The 18485-nt window shown below is 45.4% G+C and overlaps 1 long non-coding RNA gene across 1 annotated transcript in view; it reads left to right on the top strand.

The window, feature by feature from the left end:
* Nucleotides 1–14059, top strand: part of LOC149871975 (uncharacterized) — a 141480-nt gene extending 127421 nt beyond the window's left edge. The window contains exon 3 of the long non-coding RNA XR_016440338.1: nucleotides 13820–14059. This is a non-coding gene — a long non-coding RNA (uncharacterized LOC149871975). The remainder of the gene's footprint in view (nucleotides 1–13819) is intronic.
* The last annotated feature ends 4426 nt before the right edge of the window (nucleotides 14060–18485 follow it).

Raw genomic sequence — 18485 nt, 5'->3', positions numbered from 1 at the left:
TTGAAAAGTATCCAACCTCTCAAGGTGTTCCTTCATGAGGTCAGCTTTGATGGATGGTAAGGAATCTCCCTCACCTAGGCCTCCCTGTCTCGCAGTGGGCAGGGTCGTCCCATGGGACTGGTGAAAAACTGACACAAAGTGCCCATTTAGCAAGTTTGCTTTTTCCTGAGCATTGGTTGTCAGTTGTCCCATCTGATTTAGCAGGGGTCCGATGTTGTCCTTGCTTTTCCTCCAGCTCCCCACATATCTAAAAAAGAACTTTTTATTGTTCTTGATATTTGTAGCTAGCTGGAGTTCCGTCACAGCCTTGGCTTTCCTGGTTTGCTCCCTGTAGGTCTGGACCACAGCAGAGTATTCCTCCTTGGCAGTGGTTCCAGTCTTCCATCCTTTGTAGGCCTTCCTTTTAAGACACAGAAGGTCTGCCAGTTCCCTGGAGAGCTGGGGGGCTGCTGTGCCTTTTTGCTGCCTTTTCTTCAAGACAGGATAAACTTTGATTGCGCATCTAGGATCACTCCCTTGAGGAGCAACCATAGTTTCATAGTTTGTAGGGTCAGAAGGGACCTGAGCAGATCATCATGTCTAACCCCCTGCTATGGCAGGAAAGAGTACTGGGGTCAAATGACCCCGGCAAGGTGTTCATCTAGCCTCCTCTTAAAGACCCCCAGGGTAGGAGCCTGCACCACTTCTCTTGGAAGTTGGTTCCAGCTCCTAGCCGCCCTGCAGTGAAGAAGCGCCTCCTGATATCTAGCCTAAATCTACCCTCTGCCAGCTTGTGACTGTTATTTCTAGTCACTCCTGGTAGTGCTCAGGGGAACAGGGACTCCCCCAGTGCCTGCTGGTCCCCCCTGAATAGTTTGTAAATGGCCACTAGATCCCCCCTCAGCTTTCTCTTGTGGAGGCTGAACAGGTTACAAACTAGTCAGAGGGGACCAGCAGGCACTGGGGAAGTCTCTGCTCCCCCATGCACTACCAGGAGTGACAAGAAATAAGGGTCACAAGCTGGCAGAGGGTAGGTTCAGGCTAGACATCAGGAGGCGCTACTTCACTGTTAGGGCAGCTAGGATCTGGAACCAACTTCCAAGAGAAGTGGTGCTGGCTCCTGCCCTGGGGGTCTTTAAGAGGAGGCTAGATGTACACCTTGCTGGGGTTGTTTGACCCCAGTACTCTTTCCTGCCATGGCAGGGGGTCAGACTAGATGATCTACTCAGGTCCCTTCTGACCCTAGAAACTATAGGTCCCTTAGCCTGTCCTCATAGGGCCTGCCCTGCTGACCCCTGATCATGCGAGTGGCCCTCCTCTGGACCCTCTCCACATCCCTCTTGAAATGTGGCACCCAGAACTGGATGCAGTACTCCAACTGCGGTCTGACCAGTGTCACATAGAGAGGGAGGATCACCTCCTTGGACTTGCTTGAGATGCATCTGTGGATGCATGACAAGGTACAGTTGGTCTTCCTGACCACATCCCCACACTGCCAGCCCATGCTCATCTTGGCATCAGTGATGACTCCAAGATCCTTTTCTGCCTTTGCACTGACGAGAAGGGAGTTGCCCAGCCTGTAGGTATGGTGCTGGTTCTTCCTCCCCAGGTGCAGTACCCTGTACTTGTCAGTGTTGAAACCCATCCTGTTCTCATCTGCCCATCCCTGTAATCTGTCTAGGTCTGATTGCAGCCTATTCCTCCCTTCTAGTGTGCCCATATCCCCCCACCACTTGTCCTGGACATCTCTTCCATTTGGGTTGTGGCCCTTTGGGGCCTCACCAATAAGCCTCCTGAGCTTGTCAAAGTCAGCTTTCCTGAATTTGAGGACTTCTGTATTGCTGACTGACTTGCCAGCTTTATGGAGGATGGTAAAGGTGATCAGCTCGTAGTCACTGTCACCCAGCTTCCCTTCAATCAGTAGGTTGCTGAGTAGGTCATCCTCAGTTGCTAGTACCAGGTCTAACAGCATTTACCTCTTGTTGGCTCTTAGACTTCCTGCGTCAGATAAAGGTCATCCATGCACGAGAGAAAGCTTTGCAACCACTTGGATTTGGCCGAGCACTCCTCCCACAAGATGTCTGGGTAGTTAAAGTCTCCCATGACAACCATACACCAGGAGCATGCAGCCTCAGCCAATTCCCTGGCAAACTTCTGGTCAAGATGTTCAAAATGGGGTAGGGCCAAACACTGGAACTAAGAGTACTGTCCTTCCAATGACCTTCCTCCAGCACTTCATGCAAAGAGGATGATGAACTTCCGTGATAAAAATTCAGGGGGGACAAAAAACAGATCTGGTAAAAGGTAATATTAGGACCAGGAGTTTGGTGAGACTGGGACTGGAGAAAAGGGAGAAAAGCTGTGGCTGAGACTAGGAAGAACAGCACTGGGACATTTCAGGAAAGATTCAGACTTGAACAAAGAGCCCAGAGAGGGAAGCTCTCACATTGGAGGCAGAGCATGAGTAGAAAAAGAAAATTAGACTGAGACAGAGAACTAGAGATAAGGATTTAACAGTGACACAGCAATCTTAATTCCCCCCCTTGTGCATGTCATTTGAAGTAAAATCTAAATTCCAGGATAACATGCTATTTTTCTATTGGACCCTTGCCTCATTCAGAAAACAGGATGGACAAGGTTTAATTAATGAGCAACTATTCACAATTATCCTCACTAGTCTCTATAGGGCTCCTATACACATTCAGGGAGGCTGCTCCAATGTGCTGTAAGTACAGCACATTGGAGCAGATTTTATTAAATTGAGTCTGCTGGAGTGTGGTGGTTACTAGGGGTGTGTGAAACAGGCCATATTCAATTTATTGATTTGGATCACTGTCCCGATTTGATTTGCCCAAATCTGAAATCTGAAGGTTCAATGCTGATTTGGAAAAAATAAATTAAAAATCAGTGATTTGGCCATAGACATAGCTTTAAGTGTTTTTTCTACATACCTCAATGTGCCAGGCACAGCTTGTGAAAACTGTGATGGTGTGATAAATGGAGTGTCCTACAGGAGTGTGTGGGGTGAGGGGCTGTGCACTTGGCAGCAGACCCAGAAGTAGATCAAAGTACACCGGAAGACCCCGGGTGCCCCCCCAGACCCAGGAGGCACCAGTTACCAAGCCAGAGGGCAGGGGGAGAGTCCCCTGGGTGCTTCACAGTGGACCTGGAAGTGGTCCTGAAGTGCTTCTGGTCCACTTCTGGGTCCACCGCATTGGGAGCCCCTCCCCCCCATGCTCCTGTGGAATGCTGCATCTGCCCCAGCATCTCAGTATTCACGAGCCACCTGGTACCTTGAGGTATGTAGAAAAAGCAGTTAAAGCTGTGTCTATGTCTGAATCATCGAATCTCTCCGAATTGATTCAGAGAGATTAAAAGGGTCTCCTGATTCAATTCAGATTCGGCCACTGAATCAGGCCAAACCTCCATCAAATCAAGTCAGCGACCAAAGCTTCACACAGCCCTAGTAGTTACCATGCTCCAGCATCAAGTGTATTATCATGTCCAGGCTGAAAAATGGTGGCAGGGGCATCTTAATTAAAGCTCGTTCAACAAGCTTTAGTTAAAGCTCCCCCACCACCGTTTTTCAGTGCAGGGATGCTGATACATGTGATGCTCTGGGTGCTTTAATTAGCACAGTTCTAAAAGCCCACTAATAGAAGTGCTGTTCCCCCTCCCCACCTCAACACCTCCCAGAGCATGTCTATAAATGCCCCAGCACCCAGACTTCTTTTACTGCACCGAGTCAAAACCCAGTTCTGAAGACAGATTTGATGGACTTTTCTATAACACTCATCAGTAAAGTGTTAAACAAATAATAATGTATTACTTTTCAGAAGCCTCTCATTAGATGGCATATTGCCTTACTCCAGTTTTATAGGAGAGGAGGACAGACACAGAGATACTAGCCAGTCCAGGAAAGGGGTTACAGTCCCTCCACTTTGATAGTGCCACATGTGCTGTGAGTTTTGATCAAGCAGCTCCAGAGCCCATGTGGTGAGCTCTGCTGCAGTTCACTCTTCCCTCTGAATTCCACAGCAGGGGAAAGGAGGTGAAGAGCAGCAGCACTGCTCTGGAGCCATGTGAAAGCAGGGGCTCAAGCCAGACCCTGAGCCAAGAGCAAACATGCAACACAGCCAAAGGTGGGGCAAGGGGGGAAGAGGGAATGGGATTATATCACTGCACCCTCTCTGGGTGGATCTCTGCATAGAGGCTGATAAAGAGCTCACTCAATTATTCTGCTCAGTAAGAACTATTGGGGACCTGACTTTTCAGAGCACATAGCCTTGTATAGCACTTTGTTCAAATCACAGGTCCTATTGATTTTGATTTGGTTTGCAAGCGCTCAGCACTTTTGTAAATCAGTTCCCAAGACTTCAATTCAGGCACATAGGAGAGGAATAGAGGAAGAGCACATGCAAAAAGTTCAGCTTAAAGTGACTTGATTAGCATATGGACTCTGTACCAGAGGCAGAGTTAGAACACAGTTAGGGCAGCATTTCTCAACCAGTGGACCAAGACCCAAAAGTGGGTCACAAGAATATATGAAAGGATTGTAAACAATCACAGAAAAGCATGGAAAAACACGAATGTCACTTGGGAGTAACGTTGATATTGCTGTTAATGTTTTTCTGTTTATATTGATTTCTGTCTTTAGGACAGTTGAGCTGCTTAAACTTGTAGTGTGTAATAAGTATTTGAGGGCCAAAATACTTGTGTGTTTTCTATTTAAACTATTTACTGTGTCATTGATGTTTACAAATGGGTCCTGGTACAAAAAAAAAAGTTGAGAACCACTGCTCTAGGGCATTATTTAACTGACTTAACCAGGAAAATGACCTCTCTCTCCTATCGTTCCAACTCATTATTTACCTCCCAGCTTCTGCAACAAAAGAGGCAGGGATCCTATCTGCAGCAGTTCCTTTCATTATGCAATCCCGATTCAACCTCAGAGCAGGTCCACCCTATGCAGTAAGTGAAGAAATAGTATCTGATCACGTAAAGAGCGTAGCATAAAGAGGCAAAATTAATGTCATACCTGCAATTTTAATTCCAGTATGCCCTAATTTTTGAGTGCTTACCTTTGCCATCTTAACAGCGTTCATTTAAAACATACTTGGCTGTGTTTGGCGATAGAGCAAATGGCTCCCAGATGAAAAGTTAAATAATTTTATCATACTACTTTTTTTAATGGTAGTTTTATGAATACACATACAATCCTTGATATCTTGAAAATTAAAAGGCTGTCAAATCTTAGTTTTACTTGAAGCTGTCAATTCTGAAAGTGGATTTCCGGAGGAGACAATTTTAAATTTAATTAAAAGGAAATCCGGAATCTTATGTATTAGGATATATTAACATCCTTCTTATTCTCTCTAGAAATTTAGGTCAATGAAATTGGTTCCTCTACAGTCTAACCAAATAAGTTATTGTGATCCCTACAGATGAGAGTCTTTCAGTTAATAATAATCGTCTACTGTATTAGATCTATTTCTAAGAAAAGAGGAGTAGAGAAGGACCCCAGTTCATTAATATACTGGGAATTTCACAATATTTCAAGAACATTTTAAAATTCCAGAAAGAAGTGAGAAATAAGCCTTTAATCACCCTTGCAGCAGTATCATGAACATTTACCTACCCAGCAAGCCACAATATCTGCCCACTCTTATTATAATAATGATCAAAAGGACAAGTGTTCTTTTATTTGCCCACTACATGAAGTTACTCAGTTTTCTGTGTGTTTTATTTTTTTAATTGGCTGCATTACCTATCCAACAGGCTTGGAACATAAAGCTAAAGGTCCATCCTTGACTTTAAATTAGACTCCTGGACCCACTGGTCCAATGACAATATTGGATGTGTATATACAGTGGGACCTGGACTTCAATTCTTTTATGTTCTCTGCGGCTGGTATCATAACTGCAGTCTGCTCGGGATCATTATAGTAATACACAGCTCTACTACTCTGAGGGCCTGAAAATACAAAGAAGGGCAAGTTTAATTTTGCCCATTTAACAGTTGAGGAAACTGAGGCAGGGAGATATAAATGATTTTTCTAAGACTACAGAGCGAGTTGGAAAAAGAACAAATAAAATCACCCGTCTTCCAGCAGTGCCTGATTCATTGAACCACAGTCTCTCTAACAGGTAGTTTTACCAAATTAAAATTCCCACTTCACCAAAATAGAGATGGAGGGATGAAATGGACCTCAGAAGGCATCAAGGGACAGGTCCAACTTGGTCTCATGGGTACCACCACACTAGCATTGCAACACCCCCAAAATTAGGCACTTTTCCCAACAGAGCAATCTAAATCATCATAGTCAAGTAGGCTGGTTCCCTATACAATCAATGAAGAGACCTTGGTGCTTCTAAAGAGCAATTCAGAAATCCTGGAGGTACCTAAATATAGCAAATAGGAAACACTAAGCACAAGGCTCTACCTGGATTCCTGCCCTTTTCCAGAGCTTTGGCATCTGCCGCAAACTGTTTGTTAGGTGCTTCTAATCACTTGGTACCTCTCCCACCCCTAGTCCCTGTCCCTGTGCAACTCACTTTTTGCACAATGGCCTAGTAGTTGGAGCACTTGCCCACAAGATGAAAGACTGAGAGTTTTGGACCTTCTGAGGCCTGAGGAACTTGAAAACCATGTTTCTCATCTCCCAAGAAACTGCATTACACACAAAATTAAAATTGCCCTTAACTACCAATCTGGATATGACCTCAAGTTCATAACCCTGCATGGAAGCAGGATAAATTTATCTCACCAGTCATCAGCACTTACAAGACCTTTCTAGTAGGACACCTTTCTCAGTGGAAGTGGAAAGAAGAAGGTCCAATGGCCAAGTGATAGGCAACAGAGCCAATCTGCATGAAACAGCTGAAATGTAGAAATGAAATTACATTGTGGAACACCATCCTTTAGCCTGCTCACCAGGTTGCCAACCTGGGCATCAACTTTGACTTAGACAGGGTGTGAGGACCTAAAGAGAGACAGACAAAGCATCCATTTTTCAGCTTTTCTGCATAACATCTCTAAGATAACTTTGACAAATGCAGCCTTGCTCTACTTGTATTCATTTAGAACCTTGGTGCTGGGATATTTTCCTAGTTTGTCTCTTCATCCAATTGGCTCTCCCTTTTTAATAGCAAACAGATGGCTCATCTTCTTTATAACCTACTGCCACCTCACCTTGCATTTCTAATTCAGCCCTTCTTCAATCAGCCCTGTGATGCCAACCTTCAATCACCTTGTTAAATTTTTAAACAAGCATTTTTCCCATTTAAACAAAAGGATTTGCTTGTAAATCACAAGGAAGGCACTAATCAAGTGTGTAGCACCACATGGGGTCAGGATTCTATGCACAAAGTGCTCATTGCAGACCCAAGAAGGCAGCTTTGCAGTCTGAGGGTACCGGCAAATAATCAAGTATTAAGCATCCTTTGCTGGAGAAGTTTATACTGGCTCCTTACACTGTAAGAATTGCACCTTAGTTGCATAGCATATTAGTCAACATGCATCATTTAGAGAGGATGTGGAAATCAAAACCTTGTAAAGTGAGGAGTGGAATGAGTCTGTATAGGTTCTCTGCCTGGGATCAATTCATGAAACTGCCTGCCACTTGGTGCAAACTAGGCCATTCCACTATTTAAATGGTTTCTCAGATGCATTTTTATTTGCTAATTAAGCCACATCCAGCAAACTATCAGAGGAAGGTGTATTGCTCCAGGCATCCTTCCTTTAAATTTGGAGACAGAATTTTAGCTTGAGGATCCCAGGACCCCCCTTGAGTATGTCACTGAGAGTTGTTTTAAAAATCAAATTAGAGAAGGCATTGCTCTTTTGCCATGGTATCAATGACATGACAAGTTTAACAAGGTTCTTTTGAGGAACCCTGAAAAACCTCTCTGTGACATCTACGTTAAACTCTCATTTGCCTCTATTAAATGCTGCTAGAAGTAGCAGATGTGAATATAAGCTAGTAGGTGTCAGCCCCAATCCTGAAAAACATTCCACTGAGGCACACAACCACAGCAGCTTGCTAGGTCAGGTGTTCATTTTTCTTAACCTTCTGCACCAATCAATACCATAAGCAAAAGAAAATCCAGAACATGGACAAGTATACAATTACCCTCTTTGAAAGTGGCAGGGGAAGAATAGGGACTTACCACTCCTGAGCCTATCATAAGAAAAGCTAAACTACAGCAATTTAACCCATAAGTGAAACAGGGACATCTTCCGGCGGTTTAGCTTCACTTACTATGGGTAAGGGGCGGACAGGTAGAACATTTGCAAAGGATTCAGCTGCACGGAATTGGCTCTGAGAGATAGTAGCACATTTCAGCACATCATGTTGATTTGTAATTTTTTTTAAAAGAAGTGCCCTGAAATATACATAGGACAAAAATACAAGATTTTAAATTCATCTTGGGCTCCATGCACAGTACACCATTCCCTGGAATGCAGGGTCAATTTAATAGTGGGCAAGCTAGCCTCTCTCCCCTTTTTTCTCTCTCTCCAGTGCTCTTAATTGAAACAAGATGTAGAAAATTCTCCCCAGTTCAGTTGTGTGTGTGAAGTCTGACTGCAACTCGTCCTGTTGTAAACTTTTATATGCATGGTACACAGAACAGAGCATTAAGTTGCTACCATTTCCTCTAGGGAGGAAATACATACTTCATCCATCCCAGGTCAAGGTACTCAGTCTGTGAAGACTTAGGTAGATTCATAGATTTACAGACCACTGCAAACCCATTTAAGCAGCCACTATAAACCCATTCTATAGTTTTTAGAAGAGTACTGTTCTTGTCTCCCCAATATACATCCCTTTTTTGATCTATGCTAACAAATGAAGCATGAATGCTTTGATTATAGATGAAAGCACCACTTCATAGTACACAATAAGTCACTGAGATAAGACTGGCTCATGATAGATTTTTAGAAGGGCCTACATAACTTATGAGCCTAGCTCAACTTTCAGCAGTGAGTTAGGGTGAGATTCCACATAGTCTAACATTCCTCAGAATTAGTGTTAGCACATGCTGTGAGCAGTCACACATTAAGGGTTAACTCCATCTCTAACAGGCACTGCTCAGACCCGAGGCTAGACTGCTGATAACCAGGGGAGTGGCTAGGACCTGCAAGTCTGCTTATTCTTGACCTGCATGCCAAGGCTGTAGCCATGCCATAGGCCAAAGAGATAGGGGGAAGGGAAAGAAGCTCTTCCCCCTCTGGTCACTTGGATTACCCCCTCTGCCTTCCCATCAGCCCCTGGATCACATCCCCCACCCCACACAAGCAGTCCATGCACCCTCAGATCACCTCCCTGCCACCCCAACCAGCCTGAGAGCAGGGGTAGCAGGTGGGGGAGGGGTGTCCCCTCCCTGCCTGTTCCCAGGCTCCCTGCACCACCCCTATGCACCCAGATATAGCTTCCAACAGAACCCACAGGTCCTCACTTCCCCACTATCTATGTCTGCCCTCTTCAGCCCAGAGGCACAACAGGGGCTGGATCTGGGCATGCAGGTGATGTAAAAAAAAAAAAATCACAGTTCGTTTCTTTGGAGGCTCGATGAATAATAATCCTTAGGCACACATTGTTGGTGATACAAAAGGTATATATTTGCAAATAGGGTCAGAGGGAGAAGACAAAAGATCAAAACCCTCTGCCCCCGGGAGTAATCATTAGCAGGCTTTTATCCCCTCTCTTCTGGCACGTGTACAGAAGCAGGAACTCTTACAACTCATTTCCGGTTCATACAAACATGCATGTGAATACGTAACATCATACATCCCATGTGTATTATAATTAACTACTTAAGTATGCGGGGCAGATAGGCTTAATATGTATTAGGTTATTGCGCTTGCCCAGAAAGCACTTGAGGTTATGAAGGGTTCAACCTCAAGGCTAAGATGGCAATTACTCTTATCTAACCTAAAAAAATGTGGGAGCCATGAAAGAAAGTGTGATTTAGTGTAACAAAGAGATAGTAAATATGCAGAACAAAGAGAGAGTGATACCTTAGTACAAAGAGCCCTTGGTAGTTTTCCCTTCAATTTCCAACCCCCCTTCCCTCTCCCATTAAGGAGACAAGGAGGGCTGGCAGCCGTGCTTATTCAGAGGACAACACTATTGATAGGAGCTAACAGCTATTGATAATGTATTTTTAATAATATTTCTAACACAGGGATGGCACAAGATGCAGAAATCCTGGGAGCAGGCAGGGAGGGGAGAACCCTCCTCTTCCCACCCCCCACTCTATGGCTGACTGGGGCAGCAGGTTTGCTATCCATGAGCAGGCCAATTGCAGGGCTGGGGGCTATCTAGGGACCAATGGGTGGGCAGAAGGGGCCATCAGGCAGTGATCCAGGCAGCAGGAGAAATCTAGGGGTAGATGGGGTGGCAGCCTAGCAGCTCTGCTTCCTGTTTCTGGCCTGGTGCACCCTGCCCAATCTGCTGCTTTTTTTTCTGTTCCCTGCCCTCATCTGCCACTGTGCTGCTTGGCCCCTCCCCAGGCTGCTGTGTACCACACAGAGGCCGCCCACGGCACTTCTGGCACAGGTTGGCCACTCCTGGTGTAGCTGCTGTGCCTTACAGAACACAGCATATGCCAAGTCAAAGTGGTAAATGATTTATTCTCACTGGTTGATGTACCAATTTCAAATTAAGTGGCTTCTGAGAGCTGTGTGTGTTTTAATGCAACACAGAATTTCTCATTTATGACAAAAGCTCTTTGGATGTTCTGGATAAGTTCCAAGGTAAACATGATTTCCTGTAACAAAGTGATGGGCTGTGCAGTGCTTAGCATATTCCAAGTCCTAGCTCCCGGGGTAGAGCTTCTAGGTGCTATGGCATGCCAATAATAAATACTTTTAACTTATTTTTTAAATATTTCACAATCCTGAATCCCATCTTACAACTTCACCAACTACAAGATGATACCAGAGGCTTGTTCTCCCCAGTCAGTCGCTTTAATGGACAAGGCAGTGAATGTCTCTTTCCTGGATACAGGAAGACAGACACTTGGCAGTTCTGTTGCATCATTCTCCCACCTCGCAAAATGATGTCAAATGTATTCTGCCTGGAGTTCCTTGAGGTGGGGCAGGCTCTTCCTTTCACTCCAAGGGTAGGCTCACAGCTTGAAAGAAGCCACCTTTAGAGAGTTACTCCCTCCCACAGTACAGCCATCTATTTCCTTCTCCGACATACTCAGTATGAATTGTGCCAATGTATTCGCATGCTCACCCAAGGGCCTCAAGAAGAGAAAGACTGCAGAGGAGCAAAGTACAATAAAAGGAACAATCCTCCTGTGGGATTGGAAACTCCCCTTCTTATGGCTCTCAAGATCTGAAAGGTTTGAAGGTCACTTCATCCATTTCCTCCTTTGCAGCTCCCTTAGACCTTCTATGCAAACAACTTTAGAAAGTTCTCTTCATGGAATGAGAAGTCACCCAGACACTTACAGAACTAGTCCTCAACAGCACTGTGAAGTATTATAATGAACAGTAGCTTGGCTAGAGGCAACTAGTAGTTAATTAATAACAACTGATGGCAATAATTATAGCAGAAAAGAAGTCTAGCATATTTTCTGACTGCTGCTAAAGTTGATAATATGACACCAAATGTTTCAGTACTGGAATTTCCTCTTGCAATACAGCAAGTTAATCTACTCTGTCATACAAGGAAATAAATAGCTGCAGACGGCCCTGGGATTCTTTGCTTTATTTTCATTCTATTGAGGGTGTGTCTATTTTGCTGGCCTATTGTTATCTTGGCCCACAGTTAAAATTACATTAGCTAGGAAAGATTAAGTACAGAACACTGAACAGTCTGATTTTGAATTTGCTCTTGCTTACGACGCAGAGCACAGATTGCAGCTGTTGTGGAAGGAGCATGCTCCCTTTCTGTGCCAGGGAGTTCTGGGAAGCAGTGTGTCTCTGGGAGGTCACCCAGGCTCAGCAAGACTTGATATTGTCCCTTCTGTGCTGCATAAGGCCACACAGGAAAGCTGGCCTGACATTACAAGTAGAGCACATACCTAGCAAGCTGAACTTCTCTGTAGGTGCAAAAAAAAAAAAAAAAAGAGGATAAAGAAAGTATTCAATAAGCCACTCCAAATAAGTTAAACTTCTTCTAGAAATGACACCCCAGTTAACTTCTACAGCAACTACCCTTACTTGGCAGCAGTAGTATTTTAGTGTTTACTAGGGCTGTGCGAAGCTTTGGGTGGCAATTCGATTCGGAGGAGATTCAGCCCGATTCAGTGGCTGAATCTCCAAAGTGAATCAGAGGACCAATTTAGAGGTCCAGATGGATTCAAAGCTCTCCTAATCTTCAGCAAAGATTTGGAGAGCTTTGTTGATTCGGGCAGTCCCTGTTGGCTGCAGCAGGCAGCCACCTGAGCTAGTAAGTACTAGGGGCGGGGGACAGAGGGCTGGAGGAGAGGAGAGGGGAGGGGACCATAGGGGGGACCCCTGCCAGCCCTCCTGACCCCCCGCTCCCCCAGCCCCCCGATGGTTGCCCTTGCCCACCCCAGCTCCATACTTTAAAGACAAGCCCCGGTGCTCACCAGGTGCTGCTGGGCAGGGGGCAATCCCCAATTCCTCTCACTGCCCCATGCTGCACGTGGGGCTCTGCATGAGCCCCCTCAACCCCCTCTCCTCTTCCTGGCTGCCTCCAGCCCTTTAAGAAAAAAAAAGCTGAGAAAAGCCGCAGGGCTCACCACTCCTGGTGCAACCTCAGGGCTTTGGGGGGTGGGGGGCTCATGCACAGCCACCATGTGGCTTGGGGCAGCAGGGATTGCCTCCACCAGCAGGAGCTACGAGTCCCGGGGTTTCTTCAGGTTTTTTTTTTCTTGAAGGGCTGGAGCTGACCCATGCAAGGCATCCATGAGGGGGCTGGAGGAGCGGGGCAGGGGGATGTATGGGAGCTCATGCAGAATGGGGCAGTGGGGATTGCCCTCCACCCAGCTGCACCTGCTGAGCTGAGCTGAGCTGAGCTGGGAATGCCCCCCCCGCCCCAAGTTCTGGGAGCTGGGACAGGCAGGGCAGCCATTGCTGGGCTGGGAGAGGAGCGGGGGATGGGCCTGGCCTGGCTGATTTGGAGATTTAGCCAAATCAAATCAGGACAGTGATTTGAATCACTGAATCAAATCACTGTCCCCCGAATCAGTTGAATCTGAATCCAAAGCAAGTACTAGCTGCTTTGCACAGGCCTAGTGTTTACCTCCAGGTCAGAATACTGGAGGAATTAGAAGAGGGAAATAAATAGCAGGTGGTACTGATTAATTCATGTACTTGTCAATACGTAGGTTTGCTTGTTTCTTAGTGTAGTGATAGCCCAAACTATTAAAATCAGGGGAAAGGCTAAGTGCCCATTATAAAAAAAGTTATTAAATCAAACAGATGGAGGTAGCATGTCTGTATGAGGAAGATGGTAGCATCTGTAATGTAAAAAGTAGACTACCAGAAGGACTGATATAATGAACTGAAAGAAAGGAGTTTAAGAAAACAGAGATGGTGGAACAAATAGGATGATACACTTCAAACAGTTGTCACTAGTTCAGATACCAACTTTCCAGAAGAGATCTCAGCTCATTTTACCATTTCACAAAAAATTACAGTCCTTTAAACACTTGTCTTAATCCTGCTGTGGTAGTCACTGGACACAGATGGTAACAGCATACATTTAAGTATCCTGGTTTCTATGTAGTATTCTTGTTTGTATGCAATCTTAAAAGCTTAGAAAAATCTTTATAAAGTTTTAAGAGGTTTTAAAAATCTTAAAAGGTATAATTTATGAACCAAGAGTTCTATATTTTTGCATTTCTTTTTGTCACAGACCAACACAGCTACCAAATACATCCCTGAAACATGGAAGATGCCAAATTTTAGCTGATTCTGAATTTTAAACTTCATTGCAAGACAACAAGAAAGATTTTTAAGCCTCCCTGCATGCCATCAGACACCTCCAGAGAAGGAATCCTACCTGATCTATACAACAGAGAGTGACTCGGAGCAACTCAGAGACACTCTCATGGACCCAGAGGGCCAGATTTTCCATCTCCAGCTCCCTCCATATACAAATGAAGTTTATTTCCTAGCTATGGGGACTTTTTACCGTCTTTAGTTTTCCCAGAGCCTGAAAGCTTGCAGAAAATGATAATTTTTTTTTTTGCAATTTCCTACTTGGTCTAATAAAAAGGTATCATTTCTGAACCAAGAGTCCCAGATTTTTGCATCTTAGAAGTTTAGTGATCCTTCTCCACAAGGTGGCAGAAAGACCACACAGTTGACCAATAATGGTTACAACCAACTTCTGAGTGGCCCTGGAACTGTAAGACTAACTATCCAGGTATTTAAAACTTAGAAATAAAATCCTCAAGCAATGAATTCTTCATTAATTATCAAAGTGGGAGATAACCATGTAATTTAATAAAGGCTCAAAGAGAAAGGCAGTATGAGATTATACTGCTTACATGGTGAGGCACAACTAGAACATTTTTCTTCCATTCAGTTTACTCAAAAGGCAGGTGTTGCAAACCAGCAAGATACCTGTGTTAGCTGAAAGAGTATGAAAGTAACATGGGTAAGAAAAGGGGCCAAGTTACATGTAAATAAAAAGGCCAGAAGACAATAGCTTCACAATAACTGATGAGATCAGTTTTTTTTCCATCCAATAAAGTACTTTTTAAAGATTACTTACATTCATGTATTTTAACAACATTGCATGGTCACTTTGGGTAATTTACTCATTTTAAGTTTCTTTCTTTTTCTAAAATTTGCTTAGGCAAAATATAATTTTATTTCACTTTGGCAAATATTGACAACTATGCCAGATGAAAAATAGCTCTCATGAGTTAGCTCAGTCTTGGATGGGACTTGCCTTCTTTTCCTGACCATAAATGCAAGCCCTGTACTCCCTGCTTTCAACAAGAGTAGATGAGAAAAAAATATTCATAGCTGGGGATATCTGAAAATTTCTCATTGAAACATTTTTCAACAACAACAAAGATAGCTTCTAATGAAAAAAAATGTATATTGTTACAGAAAATGTCCTTTTTTTGTTGAAAAAACAATTAAAACCTGCTGGTAAAGCTAGACAGTGTTTAGTTTTAAAATAATATTTAACAATTTACACCAAAGATGAAAATGTTTCTATAGAAAGAGAGCAAGAAACTACATATAAGCAGGTCACTCTCCCAGTTCTCTCACCAAGGCCAGTCAGCTCTGAGTTCAGGTTTCCAGTCAGATTTTTACATGGCCAACCTTGTTCCCATACCAAACAAACCAAACACCCAAAATAAGCAAGTGTGCAAATAACAAGCACAACCAAAACCTGTGGTCATTCATCAGACTTCAAGAGAAGCAATCCAGACTCTGTACTTCTCCCTCAGTGCAATAGCCTCCTTTCTTCTCTCCTGCTTTCCCTCCTGGAGCTCCCAACTCACCCTCTAGCTCCACTCTCATTTCCTGGTTATCAACTACAGCTGGTCCCAGCCTTCCATGCAGGCAACTGTTGACTACCTGCAGCTGGGTCTCAGCCCTCTGCAGGCTGAGTGCCTCCTTACCCCAGGACTATCTTCTAACAGCTTTGATGGCCAATAGCAGCCAGCAACTTTATTCCTGTGGAGCCTCCTAGGGAGATCAGAGAGCCAGTCTCCAAGACCTATAACTCTGTATCTGAGAAGAAGCCACTAACATTGAACAGTACTTCAATTCACCATAAAGGAAAATACATTTTAAGCACTTCCATATGTTGAGTTAAAGAACTCAATTTAGTTTATGAATTAGGCTGGGGCAGGCAAAACATGGCCTGTGGGATGGATCTGGCCCACCAGGCCATTCTATCTGGCATGCAGGGCCCATAAAAAAAATTATCAATTCATACTTATTTGCTCCTGGCTGCCCATCAAAGCTGACAGGAGCCAGGGGCAGTAGGACCCAGAGAGGGCTGGCAGAACTGAGAAGCCCAGCCCCACCCAAACCCCAGCCATTTCACTGTCTTCCTGGCCCTGCCTTGCTCCAGCACGAAGAAGCTCCTAGCAGCATCGCCAGACTGGGGAGTATGGGGCCTCGCCAATATGTGTCTGTGTGCATGCATGTGTGGGCAGGGGCAGCGTGTGCGTGTGTAGGCAGGGGTGGCGTGTGTGTCTGTGTCCGTAGGCAGGAGCAGTGGGTGGGTGGGTGGGTGTGTGTAGGTGCCACAGGATGGGGTCCCCTGGGATGACCGTAATACCCCTGGGGCTCCTTGACTGTGCCAATCCTGCCCTACGACCACCTTCTTTGTCACCTGCCATGTCTTCCTGGTAACTTTAATAAATCAGGAGACTGCCCTTGAGTTTGTATTCTAGACACGGTCTTGCTGGACCCCACTGAACCCTGTGGGTTCTTAAACCCCTTTGGGGTCCCACTTCAAAATGGATACCTCACAGGACACCCTCAGCCTTATGGGCTAAATGTGTAGCTCCAAACCATCCCTTTGCCAAGCCCCAAGCCTCACAGATGGCATTGTTCCTCCAAGGCCTTAGTTTAGCTTGGCCTTCAGGTCTCACCGGGCTCTTCACAGCCCTGTCTCCCTCCCAGCGCCCCCTGGTGCTAGGGTCCGTTCACCCCTTTGTCACTGCACGCCTGGCACCAGGGTCTATTCACTCCAAATGTGGCACCCTCACTGGCACTTGGGTACCCACACTGTAGTGGGTCCCAAATAAGGTCTTCTTCCCCCAATAGCCTCAGCCCAATCCACTAGTATTTACAAACAGCAACTTAAGCATGAGCCTCTGGGGTATAACATAATATAAGTGGTTCAGAGTGTGCTCTGTCCCTTTAAAACACCAAACTTCTCCCAGGACTAAATGCCTTATAGGCCAGGGTCTTTGGTGAGCTCCCAGAGCCCCTTAATCCTACCTGGAATAGAACAGGCAGCCAAGCCTCTCTGGTGAGTTTCTTCTCTGAAAGCTCCTTCCAGCTTAACTACTGATAGAGAACTAAAACTCTAGTCCTAGTCCCAGCCCTGGAGTTTATATTTGCCCAGAGCCCTGCCCCTTCCAGTCAGCTGACCTGGTGCAGGTGCAGACTAATTTACGCGTTAGCCTGTTGCCATAGTAATCTGCACCTGTGGGCTTCTGCCTGGCCCTTAGGGCCCTCTCCCTAGGCAATTTCTCCTTTTATAGGAACTGGCACCTTAGTGCCCTGTGACAGTGTGTGTGTGAACATGCACAGGCAGAAGCAGTGTGCATGTGTGTGTATGCACAGGTAGGCAGAAGCTGTGCGGATGTGTGCATGTGTGTGTGCGCAGGGAAGGGCAGCGTGTGTATGTTCACAGGGTGAGTTCCACATGCACACCCCACCATACGCATGCATCCACACACCCCCTCGCACTGACATACACACAGACCCCACACCCACACCTCCTCCCACACCCCAGCCACCCTCCCCACACACACAGCCCCCAACAAACCCCATACCCATCCTCTCCCACATACCCACAACCCCCCACAAACCTATATGCACCCAGGGCTGACCCATCCTATCCTGCAGAACCTGCGGCTGCAGGGGTCCCACAGAGCCAGGCAGAGAGGTCACAGCTGCTCCCGTGTTTGGCACTGGCTGCCGCATCTGTGGTGTAGCCCACCCACTCACCCAGTGGGTTGGATGTTTGTTTAACTGTTCCATTTGGAAATTCCAGCCACCACCCCTCTCTTCATGTCTGGTGCGCCGGGATGTTCATTTACTGGTGTAAGTGTGCCATGGGATGGAAAAGGGGGGCCCCACACCCTGCTACAGTTATCTCCACTGATGGATCAGGGAGCCCCAAAAAATTGTGAGCCAGCCCTGTACACACCACCTACAATATACAAGAGTAAGACTTCATTTTAAGCTATTGTGTACCCTACCGTACCTCTGTGTACACTACACAAACTCATGTAAATCAAGACAAAAATATTTTTTGAAATCCAATTAATGAATGCTGTAGATGATTTTCTTTTTAGAATATAATTAGTTATTTTTCTGGTTCTGAGATGGCAAAACCCCTTGCTGAAAGAAGTACTTCTAGGGGCAAGGGGAGGGACTTCAGGTGGCAAAGGTCTGGGGTTAGGGAGCAGGACTTCTGTTCACAAGATGGTGACCAGGGGGCGGGGCACCTGCCAAGGGGTGAGGCTACCCATGCGGCCCTTGACAGCTTTCCAAAACTCAGTAAGCGGCGCTCTGCCCGAAATAATTGCCCGCCCATGGATTAGGCTGAGGAAGTCTGTTTTTGTGTTTAACCACTAGACAGAAATTAAGGCACCTATACACATGCCTGATGCATGCTCTGAGGTGTTCCAATGAGAATGCATTGCAGCAGAATCAATTAATTAATTGAGTGCTCTAATTAAAATGCTCCAGCATCCTCAGCATCACATGTAGTCAGCATCCCTGTGTTTTAAAATGGCTAGTGGGGCACTTTAATAAAAGCTCGTTGAACAAGCTTTAGTTAAAGTGCCCCTGCTGCCATTTTGAAGCAT

The sequence above is a fragment of the Crocodylus siamensis genome, chromosome 2 (genome assembly GCF_052110815.1).
Source record: "Crocodylus siamensis isolate JL-2025a chromosome 2, ASM5211081v1, whole genome shotgun sequence".
Taxonomy (NCBI): Eukaryota; Metazoa; Chordata; order Crocodylia; family Crocodylidae; genus Crocodylus; species Crocodylus siamensis.
This window is presented reverse-complemented; position numbering and strand designations above follow the sequence as displayed.